This window comes from Jaculus jaculus, chromosome 21 (assembly GCF_020740685.1).
Source record: "Jaculus jaculus isolate mJacJac1 chromosome 21, mJacJac1.mat.Y.cur, whole genome shotgun sequence".
Taxonomy (NCBI): Eukaryota; Metazoa; Chordata; class Mammalia; order Rodentia; family Dipodidae; genus Jaculus; species Jaculus jaculus.
In genome coordinates this window covers 4,842,952-4,857,155 of record NC_059122.1, presented here as the reverse complement: position 1 = coordinate 4,857,155, position 14,204 = coordinate 4,842,952, and the positions used below count along the sequence as shown (strand labels likewise).

Genomic DNA, 14,204 nt, shown 5'->3' with positions numbered 1-14,204 from the left:
AACTTGTTCCGTACACTAACCATCTTATTAATTCATTTAAAGTATTACTGCTATGGGCTGGAGAGATGGCTTAGCGGTTAAGCACTTGCCTGTGAAGCCTGAGGACCCCGGTTCGAGGCTCGATTCCCCAGGACCCACGTTAGCCAGATGCACAAGGGGGTGCACGCATCTGGAGTTCATTTACAGTGGCTGGAGGCCCTGGTGCGCCCATTCTCTCTATCTGCTTCTTTCTCTGCCTGTCACTCTCAAATAAATAAATGAAAATAAACAAACAAAAAGTTAAAGTATTACTGCTAGTCCCACTATACAGGTGAGAAAACTGTGACACTGAAAACTTCATGAGCTTGCACAACAAAATACTGACAGTTATGTGCAGTCAGGCAAACTGACTCCAGAGCTTGTGCAAGATAAAAGTAAAATGTGCCCGGCATGGTGGCGCACACCTTTGATACCAGTACTCGGGAGGCAGAGGTGAGAGGAATCGCCTTGAGTTCAAGGCCACCCTGAGACAGAGTTAATTCCAGGTCAGCCTGGACTAGAGTGAGACCCTACCTCGAAAAACCGAAAAATAAATAAATAAAAATAAATAAATAAAAAATATGGACTTTACAGTCAGAGATATCTGGGCTTGAATCTATGTAGCCTTAGGAAAACCAGTAAAACTCACCAATGTCAACTTCCCCAGCTGAAAAACATGCACAACACATGAATGTTATAAAGGACATTCCAATAGTTGGAAACAATACACATGAAACATTTAGCAAAAAGATGGCACACTGTAACAAATGTGTATAACAGAAATAAGTAAGATAAGGTGAAAATCATTAAGAAAACTTCAAAGACTTAGAATCTTGAAGGAACTGGATATAGGAAAGGAGTAAGGAGTGACAAGTTTGGGACCAGATCTTGAAGAGCTGACTGCCAGGTTAGGGAATCTCAAACTCCAGGCTAGGGCCCTAACTCGCTTGGCAGGATGCTGGATTTGTATTCGAGTGCCACACCACATGAACTGGCTATGCCATGCTGTTAATTCCAGCCCTTGGGAGGTGGAGGCAGGAAAAATCGGAAGTTCAAAGTCATCCTCTGCTACACAACTAGTTTGAGGCCAACCTGGGATACATGAGACCCTGTCAAAAAACAAAACAAAAACACCAGAACCTGGGGCTGGAGAAATGTCTCAGCCGTTAAGGCGCTTGCCTGCAAAGCCAAAGGACCCAGGTTTGATTCTCCAAAACCCACATAAGCCAGATACATAGGTGGTACATGCGTCTGGAGTTCATTTACCGTGGCTGGACGCCCTGGATCACCCATTCTGTCTCTCTTCTATCTCTGTCTGCATGAAAATAAATAAAATTTTAAAAACAAATAAATACAAAGAACCTTTTGGAAGCTCTGGAGCCCTTAAAATAAATAAATAAAACAAATAAATAAATTAAAAGTGACTTTGGAAGCTGCAGACCTTATAACCCTATTCCCACACCACCCAATGAGGCTAACCACTGAGTTCACAGGAAGCTAGAAAATTCATAGCTTTTTTTCTTTTGAGGCAAGCCCGACAGACTGGCCTTTTTTTTTTTTTTTTTAATGCAACAGAGAGAAAGACAGAGACAGAGACAGAATTGGCACACCAGCCACTGTAGTTGAACTCCAGATGCACGCACAACCTTGTGTGCAAGTATGACCTTACACACACTTGTATCACCTTGTATGTCTGGCTTACGTGGGACATGAAGAGTAAAACATGGGTTCTTAGGCTTCGCAGGTCAGCACCTTAACTGCTAAGCCATCTCTCCAGCCCAGTTCATAGCTTTTATCCTGAAGGCAAAACCATTTATCATCAAGGAATGTGGCAATTGTTGAGTAAAAATTTCAACAATTTACCTGATGACTATAAATAAAAGTTATGAAGCTCAAACAGAGCCTTGCCTTGTCACTTCATACTTATTATGATGGTGGTTATAATAAAAAGTAGAAAGAGTTGGTAAGGGTGTCAAGAAAGTGGAAAGCTCAAAGCTGGGCATGTGTGGTGGCGCACGCCTTTAATCCCAGCACTCAGGAGGCAGAGGTAGGAGAATGGCCTTAAGTTTGAGGCCACCCTGAGACTACAGAGTGAATTCCAGGTCAGCCTGAGCTGCAGTGAGACCCTACCTCAGAAAACCACAAGTAAATAAATAAATAAAATATTAAAAAGGTATAGCTTGGGGCTGGAGAGATGGCTTAGCAGTTAAGACATTTGCCTGCAAAGCCAAAGGACCCCAGTTTGATTCTCTAGGACCCATGAAAGCCAGATGCACAAGGGGGCACATGCGTCTGGTGTACGTTTACAGTGGCTGGAGACCCTGGTGTGCCCATATTCTCTCTCTCTCTCTCAAAGAAATAAATAAATAAAAATAAACTTTAAAAAAACAACGGTATACCTTGGTTTTTCCTCAAAACAGATTCCATTTGCCACGTGTATGGTGGCACACGCCTTCAATCCCAGCACTAGGGAGGCAGAGGTAGGAGGATCGCCATGAGTTCGAGGCCACCCGGAGACTCCATAGTGAATTCCAGGTCAGCCCGGGCCAGAGTGAGACCCTACCTCGAAAAACAAACCAACAAAAAGATTCCGTTTGATGCAGCCATTCTACTCCTATGTATATACGAAAGGAAATGAAAAAACACGTGCACACTCAATTTGTACACAAACATTTCTAAGAACATTATTCATAACAGCCTAACTTACTAATGAGTTATGTGGCATAGCTATACAACAGAATGTTATTTGGCAATAAAAAGAAATGAACTATTAGTATATTGTTATTGATCCCTGAAAGTGTTACACTGGTTAAAATCCATCTATCATATATTGTACAATTTGGTTATATTAAGTGTCCAGAGTTAATAAGTAAATCCAGAGACAGAAAGCACATTAGAGTTTGCCTAGCACTAGTGGGGTTTAGAAGATATTGGGGTAACTGCTAATGGGCGCCAGTCTGGAGTGATAAAAGCATTCTAATATTAGTGGTGACATTTACACAACTCTGAATATAGTAAAAGCCAGTGAATTTGAGTAGGTCAATAATATGTGTGTGAATTATATCTCAATGAAGCTGTCATTTAAAAAGTATTATCGGGCTGGAGGGATGGCTTAGCAGTTAAGGCATTTGCCTACAAAGCCAAAGGACCCACGTTAGCCAGATGCACAAGGTGGCACATGTAATTGGAGTTTGTTAGCAGTGGCCTGAGGCCCTGGTGTGCCCATTCTCTCTCTCTCTCTCTCTGTCAAATAAATAAATAAAAACTACTCTCTCTGGGCATGGTAATGCATGCCTTTAATCCCAGCACTTGGGAGGCAGAGGTAGGAGGATCACCATGAGTTCAAGGCCACCCTGAGACTACATAGTGAATTCTAGGTCAGCCTGGGCTACAGTGAGACCCTACCTTGGAAAAAAAAAAGTACTCTTGTGGCTATTGAAATGGCTCAGCAGTTAACGATGCTTATTTGCAAAGCCCGGTGGCCTGGGTTTGCCCAGTACCCACGTAAAGCCATATGTATAAAGTGGCACATGCAGGCTGGAGAGATGGCTTAGCGGTTAAGGCACTTGCCTGCAAACCCCAAGGACCCAGGTTCGATTTCCCAGAACCCACCCAGGTCAGCCAGATGCACAAGGTGGTGCATACATCTCGAATTTGTTTGCAGCAGTACAGGCCGTGGTGCATCCATTCTCTCTATCTCTACCTGCCTATTTCTCCACCTCTTTCTCTCAAGTAAATAAATAAAAATAAAAATATTAAAAGTGGGCTGGAGAGATGGCTTAGCAGTTAAGCGCTTGCCTGTGAAGCCTAAGGACCCCGGTTCGAGGCTCATTTCCCAGGCTCATGTTAGCCAGATGCACAAGAGGGCACATGCATCTGGAGTTTGTTTGCAGTGGCTGGAGGCCCTGGCGTGCCCATTCTCTCTCTCTATCTGCCTCTTTCTCTCTGTCTGTCACTCTCAAATAAGTAAATAAAAATAAAAAGTAAAAAATAAAAAGAACTCTTTTTTTGGTTTTGTTTTTCAAGGTTAAGGTCTCACTCTAGCTCAGGCTGACGTGGGACTGACTATGTAGTCTCAGGACAGCCATGAACTCATGGCAATTCTCCTACCTCTGCCTCCTGAGTGCTGGGATTAAAGGTGTGCACAGCCATGCCTGGCTTCCTTTATTTATTTATTTGACAGAGAAAGAGGGAGAGAGAGAATGAGCACGCCAGGGCCTCCAGACACCATAGATGAACTCCAGACGCAAGCACCCCCTTGTGCTAACGTGGGGTCCTGAGGAATAGAACCTGGGACCTTTGGCTTTGCAGGCAAACGCCTTAACTGTTAAGCCATCCCTCCAGCCCAGTATTCTTAATATAATGTGAAGTATATGCCATCTTCGCTTCACATTTTAAAGTATCTCTACAGATCATGCCATTTCAAGCTACCAGAAGAATACAGAATTGAATATGCCCATAGATTTACCTTTTTTTTTTTTTTTACTTTTTTTTCTTCTTTCTTTTTTTGGACACCGGGTGGGCTCACTAACTAGCCCAGGCCAGCCTCAAATTCACTACGTAACCCAAGCTGTCTTTAACCACGCGGTGATCCTCCGCCTCACCCACCCCAGTGCCAGGATTGTATACAGGTACCACCACACCTGGTTCCTATCCCTATTTTTTTAAATTTTTTATTTATTTATTTGAGAGCGACAGACACAGAGAGAAAGACAGATAGAGGGAGAGAGAGAAAATGGGCGCGCCAGGGCTTCCAGCCACTGCAAACGAACTCCAGACGCGTGCGCCCCCTTGTGCATCTGGCTAACGTGGGACCTGGGGAACCGAGCCTCGAACCGGGGTCCTTAGGCTTCACAGGCAAGCGCTTAACCGCTAAGCCATCTCTCCAGCCCTACCCCTATTTTTAAACGTACAACAAAATTACCGCACTAGATATTGTGGTGGTTGGAATCCAATGTCCCCCATACACTCATGTGTTCTAAATGCTTGAACCCCAGCTGATGGCAAGTTGGGAGATGGAGCCTTGCTGGAGGAGGTGTGCTGTTGGGGGACTGCCTAGTGTGTCACAGCAAGCTCCCCCTAAATTTAGCTAGAGTTCAGCGTACTATCCTGCTACTGTTTCCCATCTGCTGTGGCAGAGGTGATGTCCAGCCTCTGCTCATGCCGTGCTTCCCCCTGCCATCATGGCTCCTTGAGACTGTAAGCCACACCTTCAGTCTCAGCACTCGGGAGGCTGAGGTAGGACTGCTGTGAGTTCGAGGCCACCCTGAGACTACATAGTGAATTCCAGGTCAGCCAGGGCTAGAGTGAGACACTGTCTCAAAAAAAAAAAAAAAAGACTGTAAACCAAAATAAATTCTTTCCTCCAATCTGCTGTTTTTGGGAAGATTCTTTAATCTTAGCAAGGAGAACTAAAACAAATAATTAAGTAACAAAATCTTAAAGGGAGTGTGGTGGTTTGAGTCAGGTGTCCCTCATAAACTTAGGTGTTCTGAATGCTAGGTTCCCAGCTGATGGAGATTTGGGAATCAATGCCTCCTGGAGGTGGTGTATTGTTGGAGGCGGGCTTATGGGTATTAAAGCCAGTTTCCCTTTGCCAGTGTTTGGCCCACTCTCTTGTTCCTGTTGTCCACCTCATGTTGGCCAGGGGGTGATGTCCACCCTCTGCTCATATTATTGTTTTCTCTGCCATCATGGAGCTTTCCCCTCGAGCCTGGAAGCCAAAACCTTTTTTTTCCCCCCACAATCTGCTCTCGGTTGGGTGTTTTTTTCTACCAGCAATGCGAACCTGACTGCATCAGTAAAGTGGTACCGAGGAGTGAGTGGGACTGCTGCTGGACACCTGACTGTGTGGCTTTGGCCTTTTGGAGCTGATTTTCAAGAGGAATGTGGGAGGATTTGAAACCATGGCCTAACAGACACATTGCAGTGTCGTAAGTACAACTTAATGGACTGTTCTGGTCAGAGTTGAAAGACCTGAATGCAGTAAGAACTATGGACTGTGAGGTTTGGCTTATGAGGGTGAGAAAGAGCTTTGCTTGGACTGGGCTAGCAGTTTGTGTGAGAAGCTTGCTCTTGTGCCCATGTCCTGAGAAGTTGTGCAGGGTTGCTTTGCGTAGAAATGAACTGGTGTGAGCAGAGGGATATGGCACAGAAAAAATGAAATCTTTGGGCCTAAACTGCTGCCCATTCACCTGTAAACTGTTTGAGAGATTACAACCCTTGAGATTGGGCCAGCTGACCTGCACTGGGTCAACAGGAAGAATGTAGACTCTTTTGAAGGGGCCTGAGTGCGGAAGGAGTCCTATTCTTCAAAGTCTGCTTTATTCCCCCCTGGATTAACAAACTGGCACCATATCTCGTATTGTGGAGTATAAGAAATGCAGGAAGGAGAGGGTCATCGAGTTTGCAACATGGTCTTGTGTTTTGGAAATAGCCATGGACAGTGTGAAGCAGGTTTGCTGGATGTCTGCTTGGAGACCCAATGGAGCCGTGAGGATGGACCGTGGCTTGCAGTGGAGACCCAGTGGAGATGCCGGGACCACGAGATGGCTGCCGAGGAAAGCTGCCGGCCCTGGATGAGGTTTTGCAGGACTGTGAGTAGCTGGAGGGGCGGAATTGGAATGCCAGAGACTTGCTGCTGGTTAGAATTACTGGACGTGGGAGATTTGTCACTGGCTAGAGTTGTTGGACTTGAAGCTACAGAGCTTGATGTTTGTCCTGTTTCAAACATGTAGTGCTTGAGTATTTCTTGGCTATGCCCAATGCCATCTTTTGCAGTGTGAATGTTTATTCCGTGCCACTGTGCTCGGGGGGGGGGGTTGATATTATGGCTCAGAAAGAAGATCCTGGACTATAGGGATGTATACACATCATTGGAATTGACTTTTAAAAACATGGGGGCTTTTAAAGTTGGATGAATGCACTGCATTTTATATCGTGCATGGTTCTCAGTTTATGGGGGCCAGGGACAGGATGTGGTGATGTGATTCAGGTGTCCCCCAATAACAACGTGTATCTGGATGCTAGGTTCCCAGCTGATGGCAACTGGAAATCAAAGCCTCCTGGAGGTGGTGTATTGGTGGTGGTGAGGTTATAGGTGGGTCCTGGGGGAATCGAATCTAGGTCCTCTGGCTTTGCAGGCAAGTACCTTAACTGCTCAGCCAACTCTCCAGCCGGGAATTGCTTTTGACTTGGATCTCATGGTGCTGTCAGTCCACGGGAATATATGAATCCCAGAACCGAGAGGTCACACCGCTCTAAGTGGTGTAGTAAGGATTCCTGTCCACATTTGGCTGCACATGTGGTACTTCATACATATGCCATCCATCCCTTTAGAAACAGAACTTCAGTTAAAATCTAGGCAATCATTGATTTTTATTTTTATTTTATTTATTTGAGAGTGACAAAGAAGCGGGGGGGGGGGGGGAGAATGGGCACGCCAGGGCTTCCAGCCACTGCAGATGAATTCCAGACGCGTGCGCCCCCTTGTGCATCTGGCTAACGTGGGTCCTGGAGAGTTGAGCCTTGAACCTGGGTCCTTAGGCTTCACAGGCAAGTGCTTAACCGCTAAGTTATCTCTCCAGCCCCAATCATTTTCTTTTTTTAAGTCAAGCTTTGTGCCTTGCAACCAACCAGTCTGTGGCCGGTGTGTAGGAGGTGCAGGATCAACTTTAGTGAATGGAATGAACGGGGGTAGCTTAGCAACAGAGGAAGGCATGGGATCATCTCCACTCTTTCCTTCTTACTGTATTAGGAGTTAATATAAAACTGGCACGCACCAGGCAACATAGGCAATTCTTCCCTTAAAACACTGAACAAGGAATTGGAAGGTTTAATCACATGTGATTTTTTTTTTTTTTTTTTTTCCTTTTCAATCCTGGGACTTAAACCCAGTGTCTCAGGCATTCTAGACACACTTTTCCACTGGGCCACATTGACTCCCCCCCCATCTCTTATGAATGTTCTTAGAGGACAAGATACTGGATGAGACATTGAAGCCCTAAGCAGAGATCTAGCTCATTTTCCTCAATTACAACACTTTTCTGACCTTGCTTTGTAACAGTTAATTAAACTTGCCCTGCTTCTACAATTAGCTAATTGCCACCAGAAGCCTTGGTCATTTTTGTATTTCACAGAACTTGACAGTACCAAAAAAAAAAAAAAGCTATCACTTTTCCATATGCTTTATCCTAGACACCTGCATGTTAAGAATAATATCTACCTACAATTTAGACAGTGATACTGATTCTAGTAAGTGCCAAAACAAAAAAGAAAGTGGTCAGAAGTCCTTCCATAACACCACACCATCAATGTTGGCTGACTGAAACAGCTGTCTAACACGGTTTTTCTTTCTCACATTCTAACACCATTATCTGCAGGTATGAGAAACATATGTACAGCCTCTTAAGATTGACAGTTCAGCCAGGCGTGGTGGCGCATGCTTTTAATCCCAGCGCTCAGGAGGCAGAGGTAGGAGGGTCGCCTTGAGTTCGAGGCCACCCTGAGACTACATAGTAAATTCCAGGTCAGCCTGCGCTAGAGTGAGTCCCTACCTCAAAAAGAAAAAAAAAACAAAAACTAATAATAATGACAGTTCTGATCGAAATGCGACCTCAGCAAATGTTAACTTTAATCAGTGGTGTTCAAACTTCATAAAAATTGCATTCTTTGGGCCACTAGTATCCTTTACATTTTGGGTTCAAGGGGCAAGGAACCTGCATTATTTTAATCAACACTGTCACCTGATTCTAATGTTGGTCTTTGGAAACATGTTGAGAAACAGATTTGATTTTAAATTTTTTTTGTTTATTTTATTTATTTATTTGAGAGCAACAAGAGAGAAAGAGGCAGAGGGAGAGAGAGAATGGGCACGCCAGGGCTTCCAGCCTCTGCAAACAAACTCCAGACACGTGCGCCCCCTTGTGCATCTGGCTAACGTGGGTCCTGGGGAATTGAACCTTGAACCGGGTCCTTAGGCTTCACAGGCAAGCGCTTAACCGCTAAGCCATCTCTCCAGCCCAGATTTGATTTTTCAAACCTAAAGTACCAAAAAAATTTAATCTGGCCAATTTTTTTTGAAGTTTATTTGTTTCATTTTATTTTTATTTATTTGAAAGAGAAAGAGGAAGGGAGAGAATGGGTGCACCAGGGCCTCCAGCCACTGCAAACAAACTCCAGATGCGTGCACCCCCTTGTACATCTGGCTAATATGGGTCTCAGGCAATCAAATCAGGGTCCTTTGGCTTTGCAGGCAAACGCCTTAACTGCTAAGCCACCCCTCCAGCCTTGTTTTATTTTTTGAGGTATGATCTTGGCTAGCCCAGGCTGACCTGGAATTCACTATGTAGTCTCAGGGTGGCCTCGAACTCACAGCAATCCTCCTACCTTTGCTACCAGAGTGCTGGAATTAAAGGCATGTGCCAGCACACCCGGATCAAGCCTATTTTGTTGTTGTTTTTGTTTTCAAGGTAGGGTTTCACTCTAGCCCAGGCTGACCTGGAATTCACTATGTAGTCTCAGGGTGGCCTTGAATTCATGGTAATCTTCCTACCTTTGCCACCTGAGTGCTGGGATGAAACGTGTCTGTCACCATGCCCAGAAGTTTCAAGCTAATTTTTGAAAGCTAGAAATTCTTACACAAAATCTGACAAAAACAAGGTTCCAACAGCTAACATGATCTCAAAAATGTTTACCTCAGGAGCTCCTAATTAAGAGGTTAAATCGGGGGTGGGGGGCCTTATAGGTAGCTACCCATATTACTTAGTTTTAGTTGGGTGGTTCCAATATAATTCAGTAAAACATTTGTAAAATGGGCTGGAGAGATGGCTTAGCAGCTAAGGCATTTGCCTACAAAGCCAAAGGATCCCAGTTCGATTCTCCAGAACCCACGTAAGCCAGATTCACAATGGGGTGCATACATCTGGAGTTTGCAGTGGCTGGAGGCCCTGGCACACCCATTCTCTTTCACTCACTCACACTGTGCCTCTTGGTAAATAAATAAAAAAATAATTTTTAAAATTTGTAAAATGTATCAATCAGCAATATTTTTTTTTTGTTGTTCTTTGAGGTAGGGTCTCACTCTCTATCCCAGAATTCACTATGGTGGCCTCGAACTTAGTGATCCACCTACCTCTGCCTCCTGAGTACTGGGATTACAGGCATGTGCCACCACGCCTGGCTCAGTCAGCAATTTTTAATCGGATACAATGAAACAACTTTAATAATCACTATTAGTACAACTCCACTTTAAACCTTGACCATCAAAGTTTACTGTGAGACTACAAGTTATCTTTCCCCAGTCCTAAATATCTTTGGAAGCCACCATAGTGCCTTTTTTGTGTGTGCTTTCCCAATTTCCTCAAAAAGGATGTTTTTTTTTTCCATAATTAGCAAAAGTTTTTAAGTAGCTGTAAATCCTCCAGCCTTTTACACACGCAATAGGAAAACAAAACTAACCCGTAATTGCATTTGTCACAAACCAACAGCACCAAAATATCTGACAGTATTACACAGTGACCCCTCACTTTTCATTATCACTGTTGCCAATCATGCTATAATCTCTGCAATTTCCAATACATCCCGTTTCTATCAGGTGCCTGCTTCGGAGCTACTTAGCACAACTGAAAAATCCTCTTGCCATCCTTTCTCTTCGGTGAAACATTTTTTGTCTGTATGCCAAAGACTTGAGTATTAAAGCATTTCCTCATTGTGGAAGGGGGAGAACCTTTTTTTTTTTTTTTTTGTTTTTCAGGTAGGGTCTCACTCTAGCCCAGGCTGACCTGGAATTCACTATGGAGTCTCAAGGTGGCCTCCAACTCACTGTGATCCTTTTAACCTCTGCCTCTGCCTCCTGAGTGTTGGGATTAAAGGCATGTGATACCATGCCCAGCAAGCATATCTTTATAGAAGCTATTTAATTATATCTTTATAGGGTGTGTGTGTGTGTGTGTGTGTGTGTGTGTGTGTGTATGTATATAATTTTTTTTTTTTAAGGCAGTGTCTTGTTCTAGCCCAGGCTGACTTGGAATTCACTATGCAGTCTCTCAGGGTGGCCTTGAACTCACGGTGATCCTCTTAACCTCTGCCTCTCCAATGCTGGGATTAAAGGTGTGAGCCACTATGCTGGGGAAGCCTATCTTTATAGAAGCTATTGAAACATATCTTTATAGGTATATAAACGGGCTTTATTTTGTTGTTTTGTTTGTTTTCAAGGTAGGGTCTCACTCTAGTCCAGGCTGCCCTGGAATTCACTTAAGTAGTCTCAGGGTGGCCTCGAACTCACGGCTATCCTGTTAACCTCTGCCTCACCCGAGTGCTGGGATTAAAGGCGTGAGCCACCACGCCCGGCAAGCATATCTTTATAGAAGCTATCGAAGCATATCTTTATAGGAGTGTCCATGCATGCGCGCATATATATATATATATATATATATATATATATATATATATATATGTATATATATATGTGCTATTTTTAAGCGTGTTTATCTAGATAACAGCGTCGCAAAGATAGCACTGTCTGGGGGACGCAAGGTAGCATGAGAGCTCTGCAGATGATGAGATTTCACAAAAAGGTCTGTGAATGACACTCGTGGATGTAGCGGGGGGGGGGGGCTGTTCATCTCTGAGGACACCCCCCTCCCCAATACCCTGCACTGCATGCACCTCTTCCCAGACTCTGGGGAAGCCAGAGGGAGAGCTTGTTTGCAAACAAGCGTCCACGGCCTGTCCCTTCCCCCGTCTCTCCGGGCTTGTGCCGCAGGGTCCCCGGGACGCGCGCTAAGGACACCCCGAAGCCTCGGACAGCTCCTTTCCCCGGGGGAAGGAGGAGGAAGGTGATCGGAGCCCCAAGCTCCGGGGACGGGGGTTTTTCCACCACCACCCCGGGGCATCATCGCGGGGCCTAGTCGTCTGCACAGCCTCGCCGTGGGGATGAGAAGCGCTCGGGGAAGCCTGGGGAAGGGGGACCGCGGGGGGGGGGGGGTGCTGAGCGGCAGGACGTTCCGTCCTCCGCCGCGACCGGCACCAAGAACGAGCCATCCCCCTTCCCCCCGGGGAGCGGTCCGTGTCACTCACCTCTAACGACGGCCACCGCAGCCTCAGCATGCCGGAAGTGTGGGGACGCTTGGACCGGGGCGCGGGGATGGAGGGGGGGGTGGTCCCTGAGCCGAAAAGCCTCCGCAGGACACGCTCGGGCGCCTGACTGACGCGGCTGCGGGGTTCGCGTTCGCTTCGCCGTTTGGGCTTCCCGGGCCACCGTAGTCCCCCCGCTCTCGTTCCCAACGTAGAGCTTGAAGCCGGGCGCCGGTGATGGGAGCCCGGGCGGGTGAGGGGATGTTTGGATGGGGGGAGTCGTTGCTGAGCCGGAAAAAAAAAAAAAAAAAAGTCTCCGCAGGACACGCTCGGGCGCCTGACCGACGCGGCTGAGGGGGGGTTCGCGTTCGATTCGCTGTATGGGCTTCCCGGGCCACCGTAGTCACCCAGCAGAGCTTGAAGCCTGGCTCGGGTGAGGAGGGCCGGGCCGGTGAGGGGATGTTTGGAAGGGGGAGTCGTCCCTGAGCCGAAAAGCCTCCGCTGGACACGCTCCGGAGCCGGCCTGACGAGGCTGAGGGGCTCGCGTTCGATTCGCTGTTTGGGCTTCCCGGGCCACCGTAGTCACCGCTCGGTCCCTGGGAGAGCTTGAAGCCGGGCTCGGGTGAGGGGACTTTTGTAAGGGGGAGTCGTCCCTGAGTCGAAAAGCCTCCGTAGGACACGCTCCGTAGCCGGCCTGACGCGGCTGAGGGGTTCGCGTTCGTTTCGCCGTTTGGGCTTCCCGGGCCACCGTAGTCACCCAGCAGCGCTTGAAGCCGGACTCGGGTGCTGAGGGCCGGGCCGGTGAGGGGATGTTTGGAAGGGGGAGACTGAGTCGAAAAGCCTCCGCAGGACACGCTCCGGAGCCGGCCTGACGCGGCTGAGGGGCTAGCGTTCGCTTAGCCGTGTGGGCTTCCCGGGCCACCGTAGTCACGCCGGAGAGAGCTCGAGACCGGGGTCGGTTGTTGGTGGAGGGGGGCGCGTGCTAAGCTGCACAGCGCCTCTTGGACCTGGGACTACGGAGGCCGCTGGGTACAAGCGGACAGGTGGACCGCGAAAGGACCCCACCTCCCATCACCACCGCGCTCAGCCCCGCCGTCCGCCCCGAGGATGCTCCCCGGGAGCCGGAAGCCCTAGTTTCCCACCAGCCTTCTCCCCCCCGCATCCCGCAAGGAGGTACGTGGATGCACCTGACAGTCGGCGTGTGAGCTCATCTCGGTGGACATCTCTTATTGGGAAACATACAGACAGGATAACCAATAGGTTGTCCTGAAATTAATAGCTTAAAGGCGAGAGTCATTGCCGGATGTGGTGGACCACACGACTTTAATTAATCCCAGCACTCGCAAGGCAGGGGTAGGAGGAGGATCACCATGAGTTCGAGGTCAGCCTGAGACTACATGATGAATTCCAGGTCAGCCTGGGCTGGAGTGAAACCCTACCTCAAAAATTTAATTTAATTTAATTTAAAATTAGTGGTGGTGCATAACTTTAATGCCAGCACTCAGGAGGCAGGGGTAGGAGGAGGATCACCATAATTTCGAGGTGAGCCTGAGACTACGTGGTGAATTCCAGGTCAGCCTGGGCGAGAGCGAAGACCCTACCTTGAAAAACTAAAACAAACAAAAAAAGAGTCATCCTTTTACTGACACCCCCTCACACCACCACACACACTGCCACTTCTACTTTTTCTCCATCCCCCCATCCCTCCCAAATGCTAGACGATTATGCAGAAAAGAAAGTGTGTGTATTTGTGTGTAGCTTTAAAATAATTCTTTTTACAAACGCCTCTAGCCTCTAGGGTGCGAACCGCATATCCAAAATCGAAAGACTTGTCCAACCAGAAGGGGGAAAAAAAAAAAAGCTCCCCAAATTCTGCGGACCGCAAAATTTCCAAATACAATTTTTTTTTTTCCTGATCATATGCTAGAATGAGTAAGGACTTTGGTGCCAGGCAAATCCTGATACTGCCGGTTCCAGTTATATCATGAAGCGCTTTATGACCCTGGAAAGTTATGTAACATTTTGAACCAAGGTTTTCTTCGTTCCTGACTGGCTATGAAGTTTGGGAGGTGGAAGGACTGGCCTATAGAAGGTAATTTAGTGTTAGTTCC

The 14,204-nt window shown here is 46.9% G+C and overlaps 1 protein-coding gene across 3 annotated transcripts in view; it reads right to left on the bottom strand.

Moving 5' to 3' along the window:
* Positions 1-13,202, bottom strand: part of Zfyve9 (zinc finger FYVE-type containing 9) — a 119,691-nt gene extending 106,489 nt beyond the window's left edge. For 2 of the 3 annotated variants that reach the window (XM_045139203.1, XM_045139204.1), the window contains exon 1: positions 12,097-13,202. The gene's annotated coding sequence lies outside the window, so the exon portion shown is untranslated. The remainder of the gene's footprint in view (positions 1-12,096) is intronic. The other variant, XM_045139205.1, reaches the window with a different exon arrangement.
* Between the last annotated feature and the right edge of the window lie 1,002 nt (positions 13,203-14,204).